The following is a 20,571-nucleotide window of genomic DNA, read 5'->3' on the forward strand; positions in this document are numbered from 1 at the left end:
TAAAAATGTAAAACTGGAGAATGATTACTGGCTTCCAGGGATAAGAAGGATAGGGTAAGAAAGGGGGAAAGGAGGTGGATATGACAATAAAAGGGCAATAGAACTGCCATTACTGGTACATGCAGGTGCTTCCCAAGGGCATAAGGACAGGCCCAACACACTCACCTTTGGTGCCCTCACATACCTGCCAGAGGCTCAGGGACTGGCTCATGCAGCCTGCTGCTACCAGTACCCATTCACATATGCCATCAGAGGCCTGGTGACCAGCCTGCTAAGCATGCCACTGCTACTAGGTAGCCCCGTCTGTACTAAAAATATAAAAAATTAGCTGGGCCTGGTAGCGGTCACCTGTAATTCCCAACTACTTGAGAGGTTGAGAATGGAGAATCACTTGAACTCAGGAGGCAGAGGTTGCAGCGAGCAGAGATCGCACTGTTGCACTCCAGCCAGGGTGACAAGAGCAAAACTCCGTCTCAAAAAAAAAAAAAAATTGGTAGAAAGATTTCAAATAAACATCTAATGATGCACCTTAAAAAACTGGAAATGCAAGAACAAACAAAACCCAAAATTAGTAGAAGGAAAGAAATAATAAAGATCAGAGTAGAACTAAATGAAATAAAGACTAAAAGCAATACAAAGGATTGATGGAACAAAAAATTGATTTCTTAAAAAAAGATAAACTCAATGAACTGCTAGCTAGACTAACCAAGCGAAAAAGAGAGAAGACCTGAATAAATAAGAAACAAAAAAGGAGACTTAAGAGACTTACAACTTTATATAACCACAGTCACATCAAAAAGGATCATTAGACACTATATATAATGATACACTAACAAACTAGAAAAGCTTAAAGGAAATATATAAACTCCTGGACGCTTACAACCTACCAAGATGGAGTCAGGAAGAAATAGAAAACCTGAGCAGACAAATAATGAGTAACAAAACTGAATCAATAGTTAAAAGTTTCCCAATGAGGAAAGCCCCAGGACCAGGTCGTTTTACTGCTGAATTCTACCAAAGTTGCAAAGAAGAACTTGAAGGGGTGGCCTGTCCCTCCACACCTGTGGGTATTTCTTGTCAGGTGGGATGAGACTGAGAAAAGAAATAAGACACAGAGACAAAGTATAGCAAAAGAACAGTGGGCCCAGGAGACCGGCGCTCAGCATACGGAGTACCTGCACCAGCACCAGTCTCTGAGTTCCCTCAGTATTTACTGATTACTATTTTCACTGTCTCAGCAAGGGGAATGCATCAGGAGAACAGGGTGATAGTGGGCAGAAGGTCAGCAAAAAACCACGTGAGCAAAGGAATCTGTGTCACAAATAAGTTCAAGGGAAGTTACTATGCTTGGATGTGCACGTAGGCCAGATTTATGCTTCTCTCCACCCAAACATCTCAGTGTAGTAAAGAATAACAGTGCAGCTTTGCCGCCAGTATAGGTCGCCTCCTGCCACAGGGTGGTTTTTCTCCTATCTCAGAATAGAATAAATGTACAATCAGGTTTTATACAGAGACATTCAGTTCCCAGGAGCAGGCAGGAGACAGAGGCCTTCCTCTTATCTCAACTGCAAGAGGCCTTCCTCTTTTACTAATCCTCCTCAGCACAGACCCTTCATGGGTGTCGGGATGGGGAACGGTCAGGTCTTTCCCATCCCACAAGGCCATATTTCAGGCTATCTCAGGGGAGAGAAACCTTGAACAATACCCGGCTTTCCTGGGCAGAGGTCCCTGCAGCTTTCCACAGTGCACTGTGCCCCTGGTTTATCAAGAATGGAGAATGGCGATGACTTTTACCAAGCATACTGCCTGTAAACATTTTGTTAACAAGGCACATCCTACACAGCCCTAGATCCCTTAAACCTTGGTTCCATACAACACGTTTCTGTGAGCTCAAAGTTAGGGCAAAAGTTACAGATCAACAGCATCTCAAGGCAAAACAATTGTTCAGGGTACAGATCGAAATGGAGTTTCTTATGCCTTCTTTTCTACATAGACACAGTAACAGTCTGATCTCTCTTTCTTTTCCCTACAAGAACTAACACCAATTCTCCAAATATTCCAAAAAATTGAAGAGCAAAAAATTCTTCTTAATGCATTCTATGAGGCCAGCACTACCCTAATACCAAATCCAGACCAGGACACAATTAAAAAAAAAAAAAGAAAGAAAGAAAACTACAAGCCACTGTCCCTGATGAACATAGACACAAGAATCCTCAATGAAATACCAGCAAACTGAACCCAACAACATATCACAAAGATAATATACCATGATCAAGTGGAGCTTATCCCAGGAATGGACGGGGTTCAACATGTGCAAATCAATAAGTGTGATACATCATATCGACAGAATGAAGAACGAAAACATTATGATTATCTCAATAGATGCAGAAAAAGCATTTGATAAAATATGACATGTCTTCATAATAAAAACTCTCAACAAATTGGGCACAGAAGGAACATACCTCAACATAATAAAGATCATGTATGACAAACCCACAGATGATAGCATAGTGAATGGGAAAAAAACCTATTAGGCTTTCCTATAAGAACTGGAACAAGACAAGGTTGCCTGCTTTCACCACTTTTATTCAAGATAGTACTGGAAGCCCTAGCCACAGCAAGCAGGCACTAGAACAAGGCAAGGTTGCCCGCTTTCACCACTTTTATTCAGCATAGTACTGGAAGTCCTAGCCAGAGAAAGCAGGCAAAAGAAAGAAAAGTCATCCAAACTGGAAAAGAGGAAGTCAAATTTTCCCCCATTGCAGATGACATGATCTTATATGTAGAAGAAACTAAACTCTGTCCCCCCAAAATTCTTAGAACTGATAATGAATTCGTGCAGTTCTTTATACAGAGTCTTTATACAGAGTTTCAGGCTATAAAATCAACATACAAAAATCAGTAATGTCTTTATACACCAAAAATGAACTAGCTGAAAAGAAATCAAGAAAGCAATCTCATTTATAATAGCTACAAGAAACATAAAATGCCTAGGAATAAATTCAACCAGAAAGGTGAAAGACCTCTGCAATGAAAAACACAAAACACTGATTAAAGAAATTTAAGAGGACTCAAACAAATGAAAAGATATCCATGCTCATGAATTGAAAGAATTAATATTGTTTTAAAATGACCATGCTACCCAAAGTCATATATATTTTTTCGTTTCCTTTTTTTTTTTTTTTTTGAGACAGGTTCTCACTCTAGTTGCCTAGGCTGGAGTGCAGTGGCATGATCTCAGCTCACTGAAGCCTCAGCATCTGGGCTTAGGAGGTGATTCTCCACTTCGGCCTCCTGAGTAGATGGGACTATAAGCACATACCACCACACCTGGCTAATTTTTTGTATTTTTAGCAAAGATGAGGTTTCACTATGTTGCCCAGGCTGGTCTCAAACTCCTGGACTCAAGCCATCTGCCCACCTTGGCCTCCACAAGTGCTGGGATTACAGGCATGAGCCACCACACCCAACCACAATCTATATTTTCAATGAAATGCCTATCAAAATTCCAATGACATTCTTCACAGAAATAGAAAAATAATCCTAAAATTTATACGCAACCACTAAAGACACCTAATATCCAAAGCAATGCTGAACAAAAAGGAAAAAGCTTAAGGCATCACACTAGCTGACTTCAAAATATATTACATGATTATACTAACAAAAATAGCATCACACTGGTACTAAAAACAGACACACTGACCAATGTAACAGAATAGAAAATCCAGAAAAAAAAAAAAATCCATGTGTTTACAGCCAACTGATTTTCAACAAAGCCACCAAGAACATACATTGGGAAAATAATACCTTCTTCAATAAATGGTGCTGGGAAAATTGGATATCTATTTGCAGAGGAATGAAATTAGAACTCTATTGGCCGGGCATGGTGGCTCACACCTGTAATTTCAGCACTGGGAGGCCGAGGTGGGTGAATCATGAGTTCAGGAGTTCAAGACCAGCCTGGGCAAGATGGTGAAACACTGTCTCTACTAAAAATACAAAAATTAGCCAGGCATGGTGGCATGCATCTATAATCCCAGCTACTCTGGAGGCTGAGGCAGAGAATTGCTCGAACTCAGGAGGTAAAGGTTGCAGTGAGCTAAGATTGCACCACTGCACTCCAGCCTGGGCAACAGAATGAGACTCTGTCTCAAAAAAGAAAAAGAAAAGAAAAAGAGATTAGAACCCTATTTCTCACAATATACAAAGATCAATTCAAAATTTATTAGAGAGTCAAACATAAGACCCAAAACTACGAAATGACTAGAAGAAAACATAGAGGAAATACTTCAGGACGTTGTTCTACGTAAAGTTTTTATGGCTAAGACTTTAAAAGCACAGGCAACAAAAGCAAAAATAGACGAATATGACTTTATTAAACTGAAAAAAAAGAATCAGCAGAGTGAAGAGACAATCTGTAGAATGGGAGAAAATATTTGCAAACTATTCACCTGACAAGGGACTAATATCTAGAATATACAAGGAATTCAAACAACTTAGAGAAAACAACAATGGTGATTATCTCCTTCAAAAAGTGAGCAAAGGATCTGAATCGACATCTCTCAAAAGATTTACAAATAGTCAACAGGTATGTGAAAAAGTGCTCAGTATCACCGGTTATCAGGGAAAGGCAATTCAAGAACATGATGAGCTATCATCTCACCACAGTTAGACTGGCTGTTATTAAGAGAAAAACAACAAACACTGGCAAAGATGCAAAGAAAAGGGAACCCTTATATACTGTTGGTGGGAATGTAAATTAGTACAACCATTATTTAAAAAAAAAAAAACAGTATGGAGATTTCTTTAAAAAGTAAAAATAGAACTATCATAAGATCCAGTAATCCCATTACTGGATATTTATCTAAAGGAAAGGAAATCAGTATTGCAAAAAGACACTTACAGCAGGGCACGGTGGGTCATGCCTGTAATTCTAGCACTTTGGGAGGCCAAGGTGAGTGGATCAGCTGAGGTCAGGAGTTCGAGACCAGCCTGGCCAACATGGTGAAACCCTGTCCCTACTAAAAATACAAAAATTAGCCAGGCATGGTGGTACATGCCTGTAGTCCCAGCCACTCAGGAGGCTGAGGCAGGAGAATTGCTTGAACCCAGGAGGTGAAGTTTGCAGGGAGCCGAGATCATGCCATCGCACTCCAACCTGGGCAATAAGAGTGAAACTCTGCCTCAAAATAAAATAAAATAAAATAAAATAAAATAAAAATGCTTGCACCTCCAAGTTTATTGCAGCACTATTCACAATAGCCAAGATACAGATTCAACCTAAGTATTCATCAGTGAATAACTGGATAAAGCAAATGTGGTGTATATACACAATGGAATACTATTTCTTCATTTAAAGAATAAAATGCTGTCCTTTGCAGCAGCATGAATAAATCTGGATGTTACTATGTTTAGTGAAATAGGAAGACAAAAACAAATATCACATGTTTTCACTAATATATGGAGCTAAAAAAGTTGATCTTATGGAGGTAGAGAGTAGAATGGTGGTTACCAGAGGATGGGAAGGTGGAGGGCGGTGGTGAAGAGAAGTTGGTTAATGTATAAAAACACACAGTTAGGTAGAAGGAATAAATTATAGTGTTCAATAACACAGTAGGGTGACTCTAGCCAACAATAATTTATTGTAGGTTTCAAAATAGCTGTAAAAGAAAATCTGAAATGTTCCTAACATGAAGAAATGATCAATGTTTGGGGTGATGGATAACCTAAATACCCTGATTTGATAATTACCTATTGTATGCATGTATCAAAATATCATATGTACCTCATAAATATGTACAATTATTATGAATCCATAAAATAAATATAATGGGGCAATAAGAGAGATTCTCATATTGAGGGAATTATATTATGTGCTAATTATATCACTGTCAATATCCTGGTTGGGATAGTATACTGTAGTTTTGCATGATCTTACACTTGTGATAAACTGGGTAAAGGATACACAGTATTTCTTTATGTTATTTTCTAAAATTGCATGTGAATATACAATTATCTCAAAATAAAAATATAATTAAAAAATAAAAGTAGACCACGTGTGGTGGTCATGCCTGTAATCCCAGCACTTTGGGAGACTGAGGTGGGTGGATCATTTGAGGTCAGGAGTTCGAGACCAGTCTGGTCAACATGGTGAAACCCCGTTCTGTACTAAAAATACAAAAATTAGCTGGGCGTGGTGGCGGGTGCCTGTAGTCCCAGCTATTCGGGAGGCTGAGGCAGGAGAATCACTTGAATCCGGGAGGCAGAGTTTGCAGTGAGCTGAGATTACGCCACTGCACTCCAGCCTGGGTGACAGAGCGAGACTCCATCTCAAAAAAAAAAGTAAAATAAAATAAAAATAAATAATAAAGTAATCAGCTACTGATTCATGCAAAAGCATAGATAAAACTGAAGTGCATTTCCCTAAGTGAAAAAAACAGACCCCAAATTTTACATGTTGTATTATTACATTCACATTCATCAAACATAAAAAGGGAACACTTATGGGCTTTTCTTACAAGGATAGAAAACACATCAGCGATTGCAAGGACTTGTGGGAGGTGGGAGGGAATGACTAAAGGAGGACTACACGGGGGAGTTTTTAAGGTGCTGGAACTGTTGTGTATGATACTGAGGTGGTAGACACATGATGCTGCATTTGTCAAAACTATAAAATGCATACACAGCACGCAGAGATAAACTTCACTGATTGTAATACAAATAGGTAGGAAACAGGTAGCAAGATCAGTGTCTGGGGATAACGGGGTGAAATGCAGTGCAGCCTGCGGCAAAAGAACCCAATTGTTTTTATAAATGTGGGCTATAACCTCTCCGAGGAGAATAATGAAAAACAAAGCGAAACCAAATAACTTTAGAAAACATTGTTTTGACCGAATATTATAAATTTGAAGACAAAAAGAACTGCACAAAACTCTGTTTAGTGAATTTGTTTCTTACAGGGATAGAGATTCACGACGTTAAACCATTTACCAGGAGTGATAAGAAAAATAATGGCTCCCCAAAGATGTCCACATCTCAGTTCCTGGAAGGAGGCTGTGAATGTGTTACCTTAAGTGGCAAAATCATCTTTGCAGAGGTGGTTAAGTAATGGGTCTTGAGATGGGGAGATGATACCTGATTATCATTGGCCTCAAAGTAATCACAGGTGTTATTGGAAGTGAAGGAGAAAGGCTGAAGACTCAGAGGGGCAGGGGGCGATGGCATACACCTGTAATCCCAGCACTTTGGGAGGCTGAGATGGGTAGATCACTTGAGGCCAGGAGTTCGAGACCAGCCTGGCCAACATGGTGAAACCCCATTGCTACTAAAAATACAAAAGTTAGCCAGGCGTGGTGGCACATGCCTGTAGTCCCAGCTACTTGGAAGGCTGAGGTAGGAGAATCGCTGGAACCCAGCAAGCAGAAGTTGCAGTGAGCTGAGATCACACCACTGCACTCCAGCCTGGGCAACGGAGTGAGACTCTCTCTCAAAACAACAAGAAAAACAAACAAAACAAAACCAGAGAGAGAGGAGATTGGATGATGGAAGCAGGAGTCAGAGTGATGCAACTGTTATAGCTCTCACAAGAGAGGCAGGTACCATGATCAAAAAAATGAGGCAGCTTCCAGAGGCTAGAAAAGGTCAAGAAATGAGATCTCTCCCAGAGCCTCCCAGAAGGAACACAGCCCTGCATACACCTGACTTTCAGCCCAGTGAGACCCTTTTTGGACTTCTTAGCCCCAGAAGCATGAGATAATAAATCTGTGTTGTTTTAAGCTACTAACTTTGTGATAATTTATTATAGCTGAAATACAAAACTAATATATATTTTGGTAACAGGTAGTGGGGTGCAGTTGTAGCAAATACCTAAAAATATAGAAGTGATTGTAGAATTGAGCAGTGATCACAGGGTGGAAAAAAATGTAAGGAGCATTCTTTTTTAAAATATTAGGTCGCCTTGAAAAGGCTGTTTATTAGAAATATGGATGCTCTTGACTCTGCTAGACAGAACTCAGAAGGAAGTAAAGAGAATAGCAGAGAAAACATATCCCCTTAGAGAATACCTAAATCATCATAAAAAGGCTCTTCAGTAAATATATGGATGTTAACGATATTGCTGGTGAGGACTCAGAAAAAATTGAGGACCATGCTATTGGAAACTGTAAGAAAATGAATCCTTGTTATTTAACAGCAGAAAGCTTAGTGGAATTGTGCCCTGCAGTTATGCAGAAAGCGCAACTTGTAAACAATGAACTTGGATATTTATCTCAGGAGATGTCCAAGCAAAGTATCAAAAGTATAGCCTGGTTTCTTTTGCAACTCGCAGTAAAATGAGAAAGTAAAAAAAAAAAAAAAAAAAGACTTCTCTTTCCCATCTTGCAAGGTGGCGGGTGAAAAAATTGAGAAGCCAGATACTAAAGAGAAGAAACTCAAAGCCAAGAAGGCTGATGCTGGTGGCAAGGTGAAAAAGGGTAACCTCAAGGCTAAGAAGCCCAAGAAGGGGAAGCCCCATTGCAGCCGCAACCTTGTCCTTGTCAGAGGAATTGGCAGGTATTCCCAATCTGCCATGTATTCCAGAAAGGCCATGTACAAGAGGAAGTACTCAGCCGCTAAATCCAAGGTTGAAAAGAAAAAGAAGGAGAAGGTTCTTGCAACTCTTATAAAACCAGTTGGTGGTGACAAGAACGGCAGTACCTGGGCGGTTAAACTTCGCAAAATGCCTAGATATTATCCTACTGAAGATGTGCCTCGAAAGCTGTTGAGCCACGGCAAAAAACCCTTCAGTCAGCACGTGAGAAAACTGCGAGGCAGCATTTACCCCCGGGACCATTCTGATCATCCTCACTGGAGGCTGCAGGGGCAAACGGGTGGTTTTCCTGAAGCAGCTGGCTAGTGGCTTGTTACTTGCGACTGGACCTCTGGTCCTCAATCGAGTTCCTCTACGAAGAACACACCAGAAATTTGTCATTGCCACCTCAACCAAAATCGATATCAGCAATGTAAAAATCCACAAACATCTTACTGATGCTTACTTCAAGAAGCAGCAGCTGTGGAAGCCCAGACACCAGGAGGGTGAGATCTTCGACAAAGAAAAAGAGAAATACGAGATTACAGAGCAGTGCAAGATTGATCAGAAAGCTGTGGACTCACAAATTCTACCAAAAATCAAAGCTGTTCCTCAGCTCCGGGGCTACCTGCGATCTGTGTTTGCCCTGATGAATGGAATTTATCCTCACAAATTGGTGTTCTAAATGTCTTAAGAACCTCATTAAATAGCTAAGTACAAAAAAAAAATGGATTAAAGGAAGAATTATTAAGAATGAAGAAACCAGGACCTGATTCTATGGAAAATTCTCAGGCTATCCAGTTTGTGAAAGATGCTAAAACTAGGATATTGACTGTCAGGAAAGTGTGCTTGAAGAGAAAACCAAGAGTATGGCTAAATAATCTTTTCCTAGTGCCTCAGCAGGACAAAAGTTCAGAGTATTCAGTCATATGTAGGGTTCTTTGAAGGAACTGAGCATGTGACTCATGGATCCTGTCAGCCACATCAGCAAAAGCCAGGAATAGAGATGAAATTGCATAGGAAAAATATGCATAGGCATCTCTTGTCTAATGGAATGAACCCTGTGTTATATGTGGCAGACCCACAAAGTTCTTGAGAATTCCATTCCAACAGCAATAGGAAATGAACACACTGGGTTTGAAGAAATAGGTATCTAAAATGTAGGTAAGAGGAAAAGATTTATCAGTCATAAAATGACATTATACATAACCAAGAAGGGAGGCTTTAGATATACCAAGCAAACTTCTTTCCTAATCAACCTTGTTTTTTTTTTTTCTCACCATCAGATGGATATGTTATAAATGTAGTAAAGGCCTTGGTACAATGATATGAGGTTCTGGGCTACTTGCTCACACAATTTTTAAGATGTAAACATACCCTGGTGTTGTAGAGTCCTCTCACCCCTGAACCAATCCTATTCTGTATTCTGTGGGTTCCAAGTATAGATATTAGTTCAGGTGTATTACGGCCTCTGAATCTTCATCAAGTAAAGGGAAACACTAGCCCTTAATGAGGAGGAGTGGACTAATTGGATTCACTCATAATGTCACTAGGATTCCGGGCTTTTGAAACTTTTTAGTACATCAGCCCAGATGTATCTGAGGCCCAGGGCCGTGAACTCTAGAGCCCAGAGGTTACAGCAGCTTCATGTCCCCTGGGGCATGGAATCTGGGTCTTTTCTCTTATTCATACTGGTCTAGTGTCAGGATATGGCAAGATTCATCTATGTGTTTGATCTTATTTCTGCTATTGCCATTGTGCCTGTCTTTGATTCCATATTCCCTTCAGTTGTACCTCTTTTCCAATACCACTGGGTAAGGGAAGACCCTGAGAAACTTAGAAACAGCATTTATATGTATGATTTTGGCACTTAGTTATTATTTATTTAGGATGTGTGCAACTTAGTATTCCAGTCTTTCCTACAATTTCATAGGTGGGAATGTTCTCAGTAGATCATATTTGATGTTCAGACAAGAGGAGCATTAATGGTTCAGTAAGGAAATAATGCTCTGTTGATCTGATGAGAGCATAAATCGCTCTTGACCTCAATTTACTATAGGCTTCGACTTACTCCAAAATGTATATTATCATAGGCCTAATTTCATCAAAGTGAAGACCATATGAGATGCTAACAGAGGTAAAACATGCTCTTATCTCACTTGACAAAGCTATAAACACAATGACTTTCAGGAAAACTTGAATGGAGTTTCAGTCCTTTCACAATACTCCACATCCCCTCTGCATTTCCAATACAAGTAGCTATGTTTCTTCTTTTCTCTTTGGTGCTTTTTCTTTCCCATGCTTAGATTAACCCAGAGCAACTCTTAAATATGCCCTTAAATACGCATTTTGCCTTTTCCACGTTCTCCTTCAATGAACTTTGTCCCTGTTTTATCTTTGTTGTGAATCCCAAACTATGGCTCAATACAGACCCACACAATAATTCTACATGAGAAGTCACAACTTCCAAGTCCCTGCATGGAACTGTTAGGAATCTGAGACTTGGAAGGAAATGCATCTTTCCAAAGTAAAACAGCTCAAATGCGGAGAAAATGAGCCTCGGGTGATACTGTGGGCTTCGAGTTCACAGTGTTGTTGGTAGTGAGGACTCATTTCTCTTGAATTTGTGGTCCAGGGTTTGGGATGAGGTTTCTCTGAGGGTTCTCATTTCCTAACCATTCACTAAATGAAGGATTTTTTTCTTCCTGGGTATCCTGCCAGTCTCAGTAGACTTTTTTCATAAATTTTTGGTCAATACTGAGCACTGCATTGTGTGGGGTGGAACAGGGTCGATCTCTTCAGTCTGGCCCTTACTAACCAAACACAATAGTTGCTTTCTATGACATTTAAGATGAAGATAAAAATTCTTACGATGATACTTGAGGATTTTCTAAGTTTTTCAATTAAGAAAAACTCTACAGAGAACTGTGTGTGTCATGCGGACACTGTACTCTCAACTTGTACAAATCACAGTATTCCTCTCACCTGAACCCAGATCAAGAAGAAAAATACAGGAGAAATTAATGTTGATAGAAGTGAAATCTGTGAACATTATGATTTATTTCAAAATGACTGTTCACAGAGGGTAGACAGGTGTTTGCCTTGGTACGCTGTATTCCCTGAATACAGGGTAGTAACAATTTTACCCACACATTGAGAATCTGAGTAAGCAGTGACCAGTATCTGTATGGAAATCTCTCTGGAGGCTAAGGAAAACAGAAAAACAAGCTTAGCACATCTTTATCCTGTGGCCTTACTCATGGAGGCAACACAGGAAAAATGGAGCAGAAGATGAGAGAAGAAGAGAGTCCTGGGATCAGAGAGGAGCATGGAGCAGAAGGAGGAAACAAAAAAGATTAAAGATGGAACAAACAATTGCCAGGAGCAGCAGATATCGCTGACAGAGAAAAGAGGAGAGAGAGAAGGCTGACGAAATATAAAGAAAGAGCAAACACAGAGAGAAAATAGGGAAAGGGGGACAGAGAAAAAAAAGGGGGAAAGGAAGAGGGAAAAGTAGTAGGATATGGGAGGAAAGAATAAGCAACAGACTCTGGAATGAATGAACAGCTGGTGGGCCACTCATGTTAGAATTGCCATCTGTCCTGGGGCTATGAAGGCTCCTTCTTTCCCCTCCTAGTTATGCTATTTTGAATATTTCACTCTACACCCATTCCGCTTTGATCTATTGATCTTCAAAGCTGCTCATGAAGACAGAAGTCATACTTTGATGGTCAGCACACTCTGTCCACTCTGTGGTTTATGTGATCCGGCCCCAGAACCTCGGGACAAACAGAATCAGCCATGGATGGGCAGTCGTGGAAGGACAATGTTCTGAGTTACTCAGGGGAGACAATGGGTGTGTTTCTGGTCTGTCAACCAAAATTGAGGGTTCCATACGGGGTCAGAAAAGGCAAAGGTCCAGGAGTGTGTGAGCTTATCCTAAATGAGGTATTTTGACTGAAAAATACTCACTATGAATATTACCATAACAGTTTTCCTCAACAGCTATGTGGATAAATTCAGATTATCTCCTTAGGGGCCAGATTACCTGTGAAGGAAACAGGAAATGATATACAGCACGCAGGAATATTTGTGGGATTTGGGACCAATAGTCTTGGTATTTGACCAGAACCTGTTAAACTCTGAACATGCTCCACACTTTCTCATAGCAGGGTAAAGAGTCTTCCGTTTTGGCAGGGAGATATGTACGGGAGGAGTTGATAGCTTTACCCAGGTAATGTGATCTCATACAGTTGCATTTTCCTGCTGACTTGAACAGCCCCGGAATAAAGAAATACTGCTGTGGAGGTTGGAAAGAATCTACCTGGGATCCCTCATAGTTAGGCATTCAAGATGCCACTTACATGCCTTCAGCCAAGTCTCAGAACAATAAAATATGCAGACCCCCTGCACCTCCACCTTGGATCTTCCTTAACCACCAGAGGTAGAATTTTCACCTCTTCATAATTATACCATAGTAGCAAGACATCATGGTGAAGGGCTCTACATTCTCACCAAACTCACCACCTCCCAGGTAAACAATCCGTGGTGTGACAGTGCATAAGAGCAGGTCTGCCTAGAGACAGTGCTGAGAGGCAGGAGGATAGAGGCCACCAGGAAGGTGGGAGCCCAGTGGAAGCCGGGAAACGAGAGAGGATTTCAGAAAATACCTTCTTTCCATTCCTCTGTCTTCTCTGATATAACATTATAATATTGACAAAATGTGGATAAATAATATTAGTAACTCTCATACGTATTTCTTAGTCATCATGAGAAATATAGAAGTTAAGCAAAATCTGGACCCAAGGTGCTTGGTTTAAAATTCAAGTGGTATTAATTCATGGCTATAGTAGCTCAGGGTAGGTCATTCAATAATTCTTTGCCTCAGGTTTCTCAACTGTGAAATGTGGAAAAATATAGAACCTCTCTACAGGATGACTACCCAGATTAAATATTTAATACATGGAATGCACTTGAAATATCTAAAACCGAGTAAGTGCTCTATATATTTTGCATTTGTATTATATTTATCACCATTACTCTATGGTATTTATTATTACTACTAGATTAGCAATAATCAACACTGCTTTAATAAATGAGGATCTACCTCGTTTAAACCACAAAATATCCATTAAAATATGAACTTATTCATACATTTACAAGCATGGCTTATAAACATCTGGCTTACAAGCATCCCTTCAATCCCAATTATAGTATTAATTTCGATTATACTATTAATATAAATGCAAATAATAATCATATCAATGATGATCATAACGATCCTAATTTCAGATAGATTAAGGGGGAACAACAGGATCCACCAGAGTAGTTATGGTTTTATATGTATATAGTCATATATTAACATTAGTTATAATGTTGTGCTATTGCAAATTAATAATGTACTGAAACTATACCCATTTCCCAAAGAAAAACCAACATTCCCAAAGAGAATGCCAATATTCTTATGACTATTCCGTTGTCCCTAGAAAGGTCCCAGAATATGAAAGAACTCTGTAGGATGTTGCAAAGAGCTCAGAGATTAGTCCCACAATCATTGTCCTTCAAAGATGGCCATGCTTCTTCTTGGACAAAGTCATGCCCCTACACCCTCACCTGGTGACAACTCACCATGGTGAGGCCATGACCCTAGTCTCTCCCACTATTCTAAAAATCATCAGGTCCAGGCAGGCATGTAGCTGGAACTTTCTTGCAGAGTGGGGGCCCACAGCCATGACCTCAACACAATCCGTCCCCCAACATACAACCTACAAATTTAGGCCATGAACCCTGGGCTTAACCACATATTGAGCCTTTTGCCTAAAGAGGAGACTGCAAATAGGTCAAGGACAATTTGCTTGACCCATTTGCTATTCCAGGGCCTCTCAGTACCACCAAAGAACTCATCAAATCCTCTGCATAAGCAAGGGGAGAAGGGCTACATTGTATTCTATGGTGATGAGAGACACTTTAGAAACGTGTCCTAGACTGGGGTCATCTTGTCCACAAGATCAGAGATATCAGCACAGTGTGAATTCATGGTTTTTTTTTTTTTATTTATTTAAAATTTTTTTTTGTAGAGATAGGGTATCCCTTGTTTCCCAGGCTGTTTTCAAACTCCTTCCCTCAAACAATAACCTCAGCCTCCCAAAGTGCTGAGATTATAGTTATGAGCCACTGCACCCAGTCTAGGTTTATTATAATGTACATATGCAGACATAATTGTAGAGATGCTTATATACAATGATTTTCTGGCTCTGTCCCCTGAGTAGACCTGGAAGCATTGAAGCACAGTAGAATGAGAACACCTGGAACCAAGATCTAAACACCATTGGTTTCTAAACATGATTATTCATGAAAAGAAACCAGAGCCCTCTGGGGGAAGGTCAGGATCAGAGAAAACACAAAATAATCCTGGGTGTTTCAAAAGGACACATGAACCAATCTGAAGTAGCCTCTAATAGCCAAGGCAGCCTCAATGAGGCCTCAATGTGATCTGTTATCCTGGATTGAATCGGGGAAATGAAAAACGTATGGGTGGGAAAACTTATTAAACCCAATGAAGTTCATAGTTAAACAGTATTACACCGGCCGGGCACAGTGGCTCATGCCTGTAATCCCAGCACTTTGGGAGGCTGAGACGGGTGTATCACCTGTGGTCAGGAGTTTGAGACCAGCCTGGCCAACATGGCAAAACCCCGTCTCTACTAAAAATATTTAAAAATTAGCTGTGCATGGTGACATGCGCCTGTAATCCCAGCTACTCAGGAGGCTGAGGCAGGAGAATCACTTGAACCTGGGAGGCGGAGGTTACAGTGAGCCAGGATCGCACCTTACACTGCAGCCTGGGCGACAAGAGCAAAACTCCGTCTCAAAAAGATAAAAATAAAAATAGTATTGCACCAATGTTAATTTCACAGTTTTGACAAATGTACCATAGAGATGTAAGATATTTATACAATTTTCCCAAGTTTTCTGCAAATCTAAATTTATTCCAAAAAGTTCTCTTAAAAACGTTAATTGTAAAAATATTCCAAAAAATAAAACCACAAAGCTGACAAGTAGATGAGTTAGTTGCTGGTGTAAAGGGAACTGAGAAAAATGATTACAATTAACTTGTGAAGCCATCATCAGACTGTATCTCCCTCATGAACATCCCCAAAAGATGAAAAAAATGTAGGTGACTATATATCCCCAATGTAATTTGGGGGAGACAGTTTACAAACTTGTCCTAGTGGCCTGGCGTGGTGGCTCACACCTGTAATCCCAGCACTTTGGCAGGCCGAAGCAAGCAGATCACCTGAGCTCAGGAGTTCAAGACCAGCCTGGACAACATGGCGAAACCCTGTCTCTACTAAAAAAAAATAAAATAAAATAGCCAAGCATGGTGGTGGATGCCTGTAATCCCAGCTTCTCAGGAGGCTGAGGCAGGGAAAATTGCTTGAACCTGGGAGGCAGAGGTTGCAGTGAGCTGAGATTGTGCCACTGCACTCCAGCCTGGGCGACAGAGCAAGACTCCATATCAAAAAAAAAAAAAAAAAGAAAGAAAAGAAAAAGAAACTTGTCCCAGACTAGGGTCATCCTGTCCATAGGATCATAGGACCCAGACTACCCCTAGTCTGCTGAACATTAAGAAAAATGCAGCTCCCCCAAATCCAGCCTTGTTTCTGGTTAAAGATATGGGGCCACCTGAACTGGGAAATAGTCATGATTCAAATTACTTCAGATATCCTTCAGTGACCACAATGGACTCTGCATTCTTTCTGATCTTTGCTTTGCTCTGGCTATAGTCAGGCACACCTTATCATTCTTGTGATTGTAAAGTACTGCTACCCTAGATCATTCACTGCATATCAGATATTGGTGAGTCTAGAAGACTCCAGAAAGGGCCCACAAAGAAGGAAGCATTGGCTTTCACTTGGCACAACTATCTAGGCACGTGCCTCTTGCCATTTCCCAACGTCCCAAAGCTTTTCCAAACCCTTCCATCCAACTGAATTCTGGTGACAAAGTTGGTTTTGTTTTTTGAAACTTCATTAGCTGTCCAATTAGGTATCGCACACTTTCTGCACATGGTTAATACATGAATTAATTCTCTAATTGCCTTTCAATCTCTTAAGCATCCAGCAAATGCTCCTGGGACCTTCATCCTTCTCACCACAAAGGTCCTTCTAGCTCCCCACCCTACACAAAGCAGGAGCCCAAGGCTCTGGAAAAAGGCTGAATCCAGAGTGCCTGGGTAAAACACTCCACCTGGCAACACCAAAGTTTTTCTGAACTAGGATTTGCTTAGGTTGAGGAAAAAGGAAGGTTTCCCTGGCCCCACAACGTCACAACATAACACAATGGGGCTGGGCATGGTGGCTCATGCCTGTAATCCCATCACTTTGGGAGGCTGAGGTGGGTGGATCACCTGAGGACAGGAGTTCAAGACCAGCCTGGCCAACATGGTGAAACCCCATCTCTACTAAAAATACAAAAATTAGCTGATGTGGTGGTGGCAGGCGCCTGTAATCCCAGCTACTCAGGAGACTGAGGCAGGAGAATTGCTTGAACTCGGGAGGTGGAGGTTGCCATGAGCCACTGCACTCCAGCCCGGGCAACAGAGTGAGACTTTATCTCAGGAAAAAAGACAAAGAAAACATTACATGATGAAAAAGATAGGAGACAACTGGAGTTGTAAATGATTTACAGCTTTGTGATAAAGATGGGATCTGCCTATCACGTTTTGGAAATTGGTTAATGTCTTCGGACCTAACTTACTGATTTACAACATTTTCCAAAGAGCAACCATGAATGTGTCCTCTCAGTTTTTAGGTTTGTAAAGTAACCTATACAATCCAATCAACAGCTACTGCACAGGATCCTATGCTGAAGTCACAAACATTTCCCAGGAGCACTTGGGCTGGCTGTGGGTGGGGAACTGTGCTGAGGACACAGTGCTCCTGGCACACATTGGCAACCTGAGTGAGCCGAGGTGCACTGACAGGAATATATGCACTTCCAGATATTGACATATTCCCCACATCTCCACGTTCAGACCCCAGATTTCTCCCCTCAACTGAGAAAGGCCCTCATAGCTGATTGAAAGGAAGATAAGTTTCCTTTCACAGACTCCAGAATCTGAGGGAACAGATTCTATGCTGTGTTCTATAGACATAGAGGAACTTTTCCAGTTCCTCCCATTCCCAGAATTCCAACCATACATCTGAGAATCAAGGTGTGTCTTCTCAGATAGGAACACAATTGGGAGAGATGGTATAACGAACACAGACTTGGAAACGTGAATCAGCACAGATGGGTTTCCTGTGGCTTCATGCTGGCCCTATATTCCAGAGACCCTGTGACCTTACAGCTGACGGAGCCTCCAACGGATGGCCAAAAAGAAGCCAGGGTCTTCAGTCCTACAGCAGCAAATAAATCAATGCAACAAAAATCCTCAGTGAACATGGAAGTAGATCCTTTCCCAATCAAGCCTCCAGATGAGAGTGCAGTCTCTCTGACACCTTAATAGCAGCCTGTGAAACCCTAAGTAGAGAGACCTATAAACAAAGCTCTGATTTATGAGCCACAAAAATTCTAAGATAATAAACAAGTGTTGTTTTTAGCAGCTAAGTTTGTGGTAATTGGTTGTGCAGCAATAAATGACTACATAGTTCACTGTTCAACCATCACGGATCCCACATTTAGAATATTCTCCATCACTGGCCTCCCATATCTAAACTTATAAATACCACGTCACTGATCACTTGACTTCACATCCACTTTACTTATCCACAAATTTCATACCATGCAGCCTAAAATACCACTTGGCAACATTATCCTCTTATCTCTGGAATCCTATTATTGAAACTATAGACTCCACCTCACTAATCCAATAGTTAACACCTCCCTGAATCCAAAGCTCTACACCTTTAACACAATGGCTCCCATAACATAGAACCCACATCACTGACCATAGAGTCTCCTCCTCACTGGCCTGCATACCAACACAATTTAATCTGTACCCTGACTATTACTGACCCAGTAATCTGCTATCCCTTGTAATATGATCCTTATCTTTGAGCTTACATATTCTGATTATCAATATCATTGATTCTGAAGTGTGACGAACCCCACATAACAATATTATTGGCCCCACAGTTCAATAACACTGGCACTAGGAACCCTGATCCCTGAACTCACACACCGTCATCAATGAACCCATATATTCCAGCAATTTCCCCACAAGTCCTCATCACTCCACCTCTAACATTTTATATAAATGGAATCACAAAGTAGGTGGTATAATGTGTTTAGCTATTTTCACTTAGTGCACTATTTCTGAGCATATTATTCTATGTTGTAGCGTTTTTGAGCACTTAATTCCTTTTTTGTTGGCTAATAGCATTCCACTGCATGAATATACAACATTTGCTTATTCATTAATTAGTCGATAAATACATTTTGGCTATTATGAGTAATGTAGCTATATACATTGGCATATGAATATTTGTATAGATGTCTATTGTAATTTATCTTGGGTGAATATCTAGACATGAAATTGCTGGGTCATATGCTCAAATTTATGTTAACTCTTTGGATAAACTGCCAAACTAATATTGCAAGATGGCTGTACCGTTTTACTTTCCCTCCAGTAGTTATAAGGCTCTCAGGTACACCACCTCCTCACCACCACGTGTCATTAATTTTTTTTTGTTATATCCATTCTAATGGGTCTAAAGTGGTATCCCATTATGGATTTAATTTCTATTTCCCTAATGGCAAATGATGTTCAACATCTTTTTATTTGCTTATTGATCATAAGTATATTATCTCTGGAGAAATATCTACTGAAATGTTTTGCCCATGTTAAATTTGGTTGTCTTTACTGAATTTAAAGCGTCTGTTATATTTTAGATAGAAAAGTTTTATTAGGCATGAGATTTGAAGCATTTTCTCATATTATGTTTTTAAAAATTTTTTGATGATGTCTACTGAAGTGCAAGTTTGAATTCTGATGAAGTCCAATTTATTATTTTTCTTTTGTTGCTTTTTATAAGCCAGTACCTTTTTATAAGCCAGGTAACACTTCTCCATTTGTTGAAAAGATTATCCTCCCACAATAACATTGCCTTTGCAATTCTAGAAAACTAATTATTGGCTGACAGCATGGTTTTTGCTTTTCTTCTTTCATCATTTTGGATATATCATTATGTTGACTTCTGCCCTCCATTATTTCTAGTGATAAGTGAGCTAATTAACTGACTGTGGCTTACTTGTAGATGATGAGACATTTTCCTTTTTGCTGCTTTTAAGGTTTTATTTCTGCATTTGATTTGCAACAGCCTGCCTAATGTGTCTAGGTGTGGATCTCTTTGTTGTAACTACTTTGGATTTGTTAAACTTCTTGGAAGTTCAATAAACTTTTAGCCATCATTTCTTTAATATTATTTTGCTCCTTTTTTTCTCTCCTCCTCTTCTGGGTATAGACTTAAATTCATGTTAATGGGCTTAATGGTTTCTAATTGGTCTCTGAAGTTATCTTTATTTATCTATGTTACTTTTTCTTTCCATTCTCCAGTTGGCTCATCTCTATTGATCTGTCTTCAGGTTTCTTGGTTCTTTCTTCCACCAGCTCAAATCTACTGTCAGGTCTCTCTAGTAAACTGATCATTTTAGTTATTGTATTTTTCATCTGCAGAATTTACATTTGATTCATGCTTATACTTTCAACTTCCTTATTGATATTATCCACCTTATGTGTCATTGTCATGGTGCTTTCTTTAATTCTTTAAACATTATTTCTATTAGTTCTTCGAAGATATTTATAATAGCTATTTTGAAGTCCATTCTTGCTAGGTACAATGCCTTAACTCCCTGCCCTGAAAGAGTCTCTAATGATAGATTTTTTTATCTTCCGTATGAGTCACACTTTCCTATTTCTTTATATGTATTGTGACAAGTTTGGTATTTTATATTATATGCTCTAGTAACTTTGGACCCTGTTACCCCCACCCAGGTGGTTT

At 40.0% G+C, this 20,571-nt stretch overlaps 1 pseudogene; it reads left to right on the forward strand.

Moving 5' to 3' along the window:
* Nucleotides 1-8,461: 8,461 nt before the first annotated feature.
* On the forward strand, nt 8,462-9,277 carry LOC103233328 (large ribosomal subunit protein eL6 pseudogene; annotated as a pseudogene).
* The last annotated feature ends 11,294 nt before the right edge of the window (nt 9,278-20,571 follow it).

The sequence above is a fragment of the Chlorocebus sabaeus genome, chromosome 5 (genome assembly GCF_047675955.1).
Source record: "Chlorocebus sabaeus isolate Y175 chromosome 5, mChlSab1.0.hap1, whole genome shotgun sequence".
NCBI lineage: Eukaryota > Metazoa > Chordata > Mammalia > Primates > Cercopithecidae > Chlorocebus > Chlorocebus sabaeus.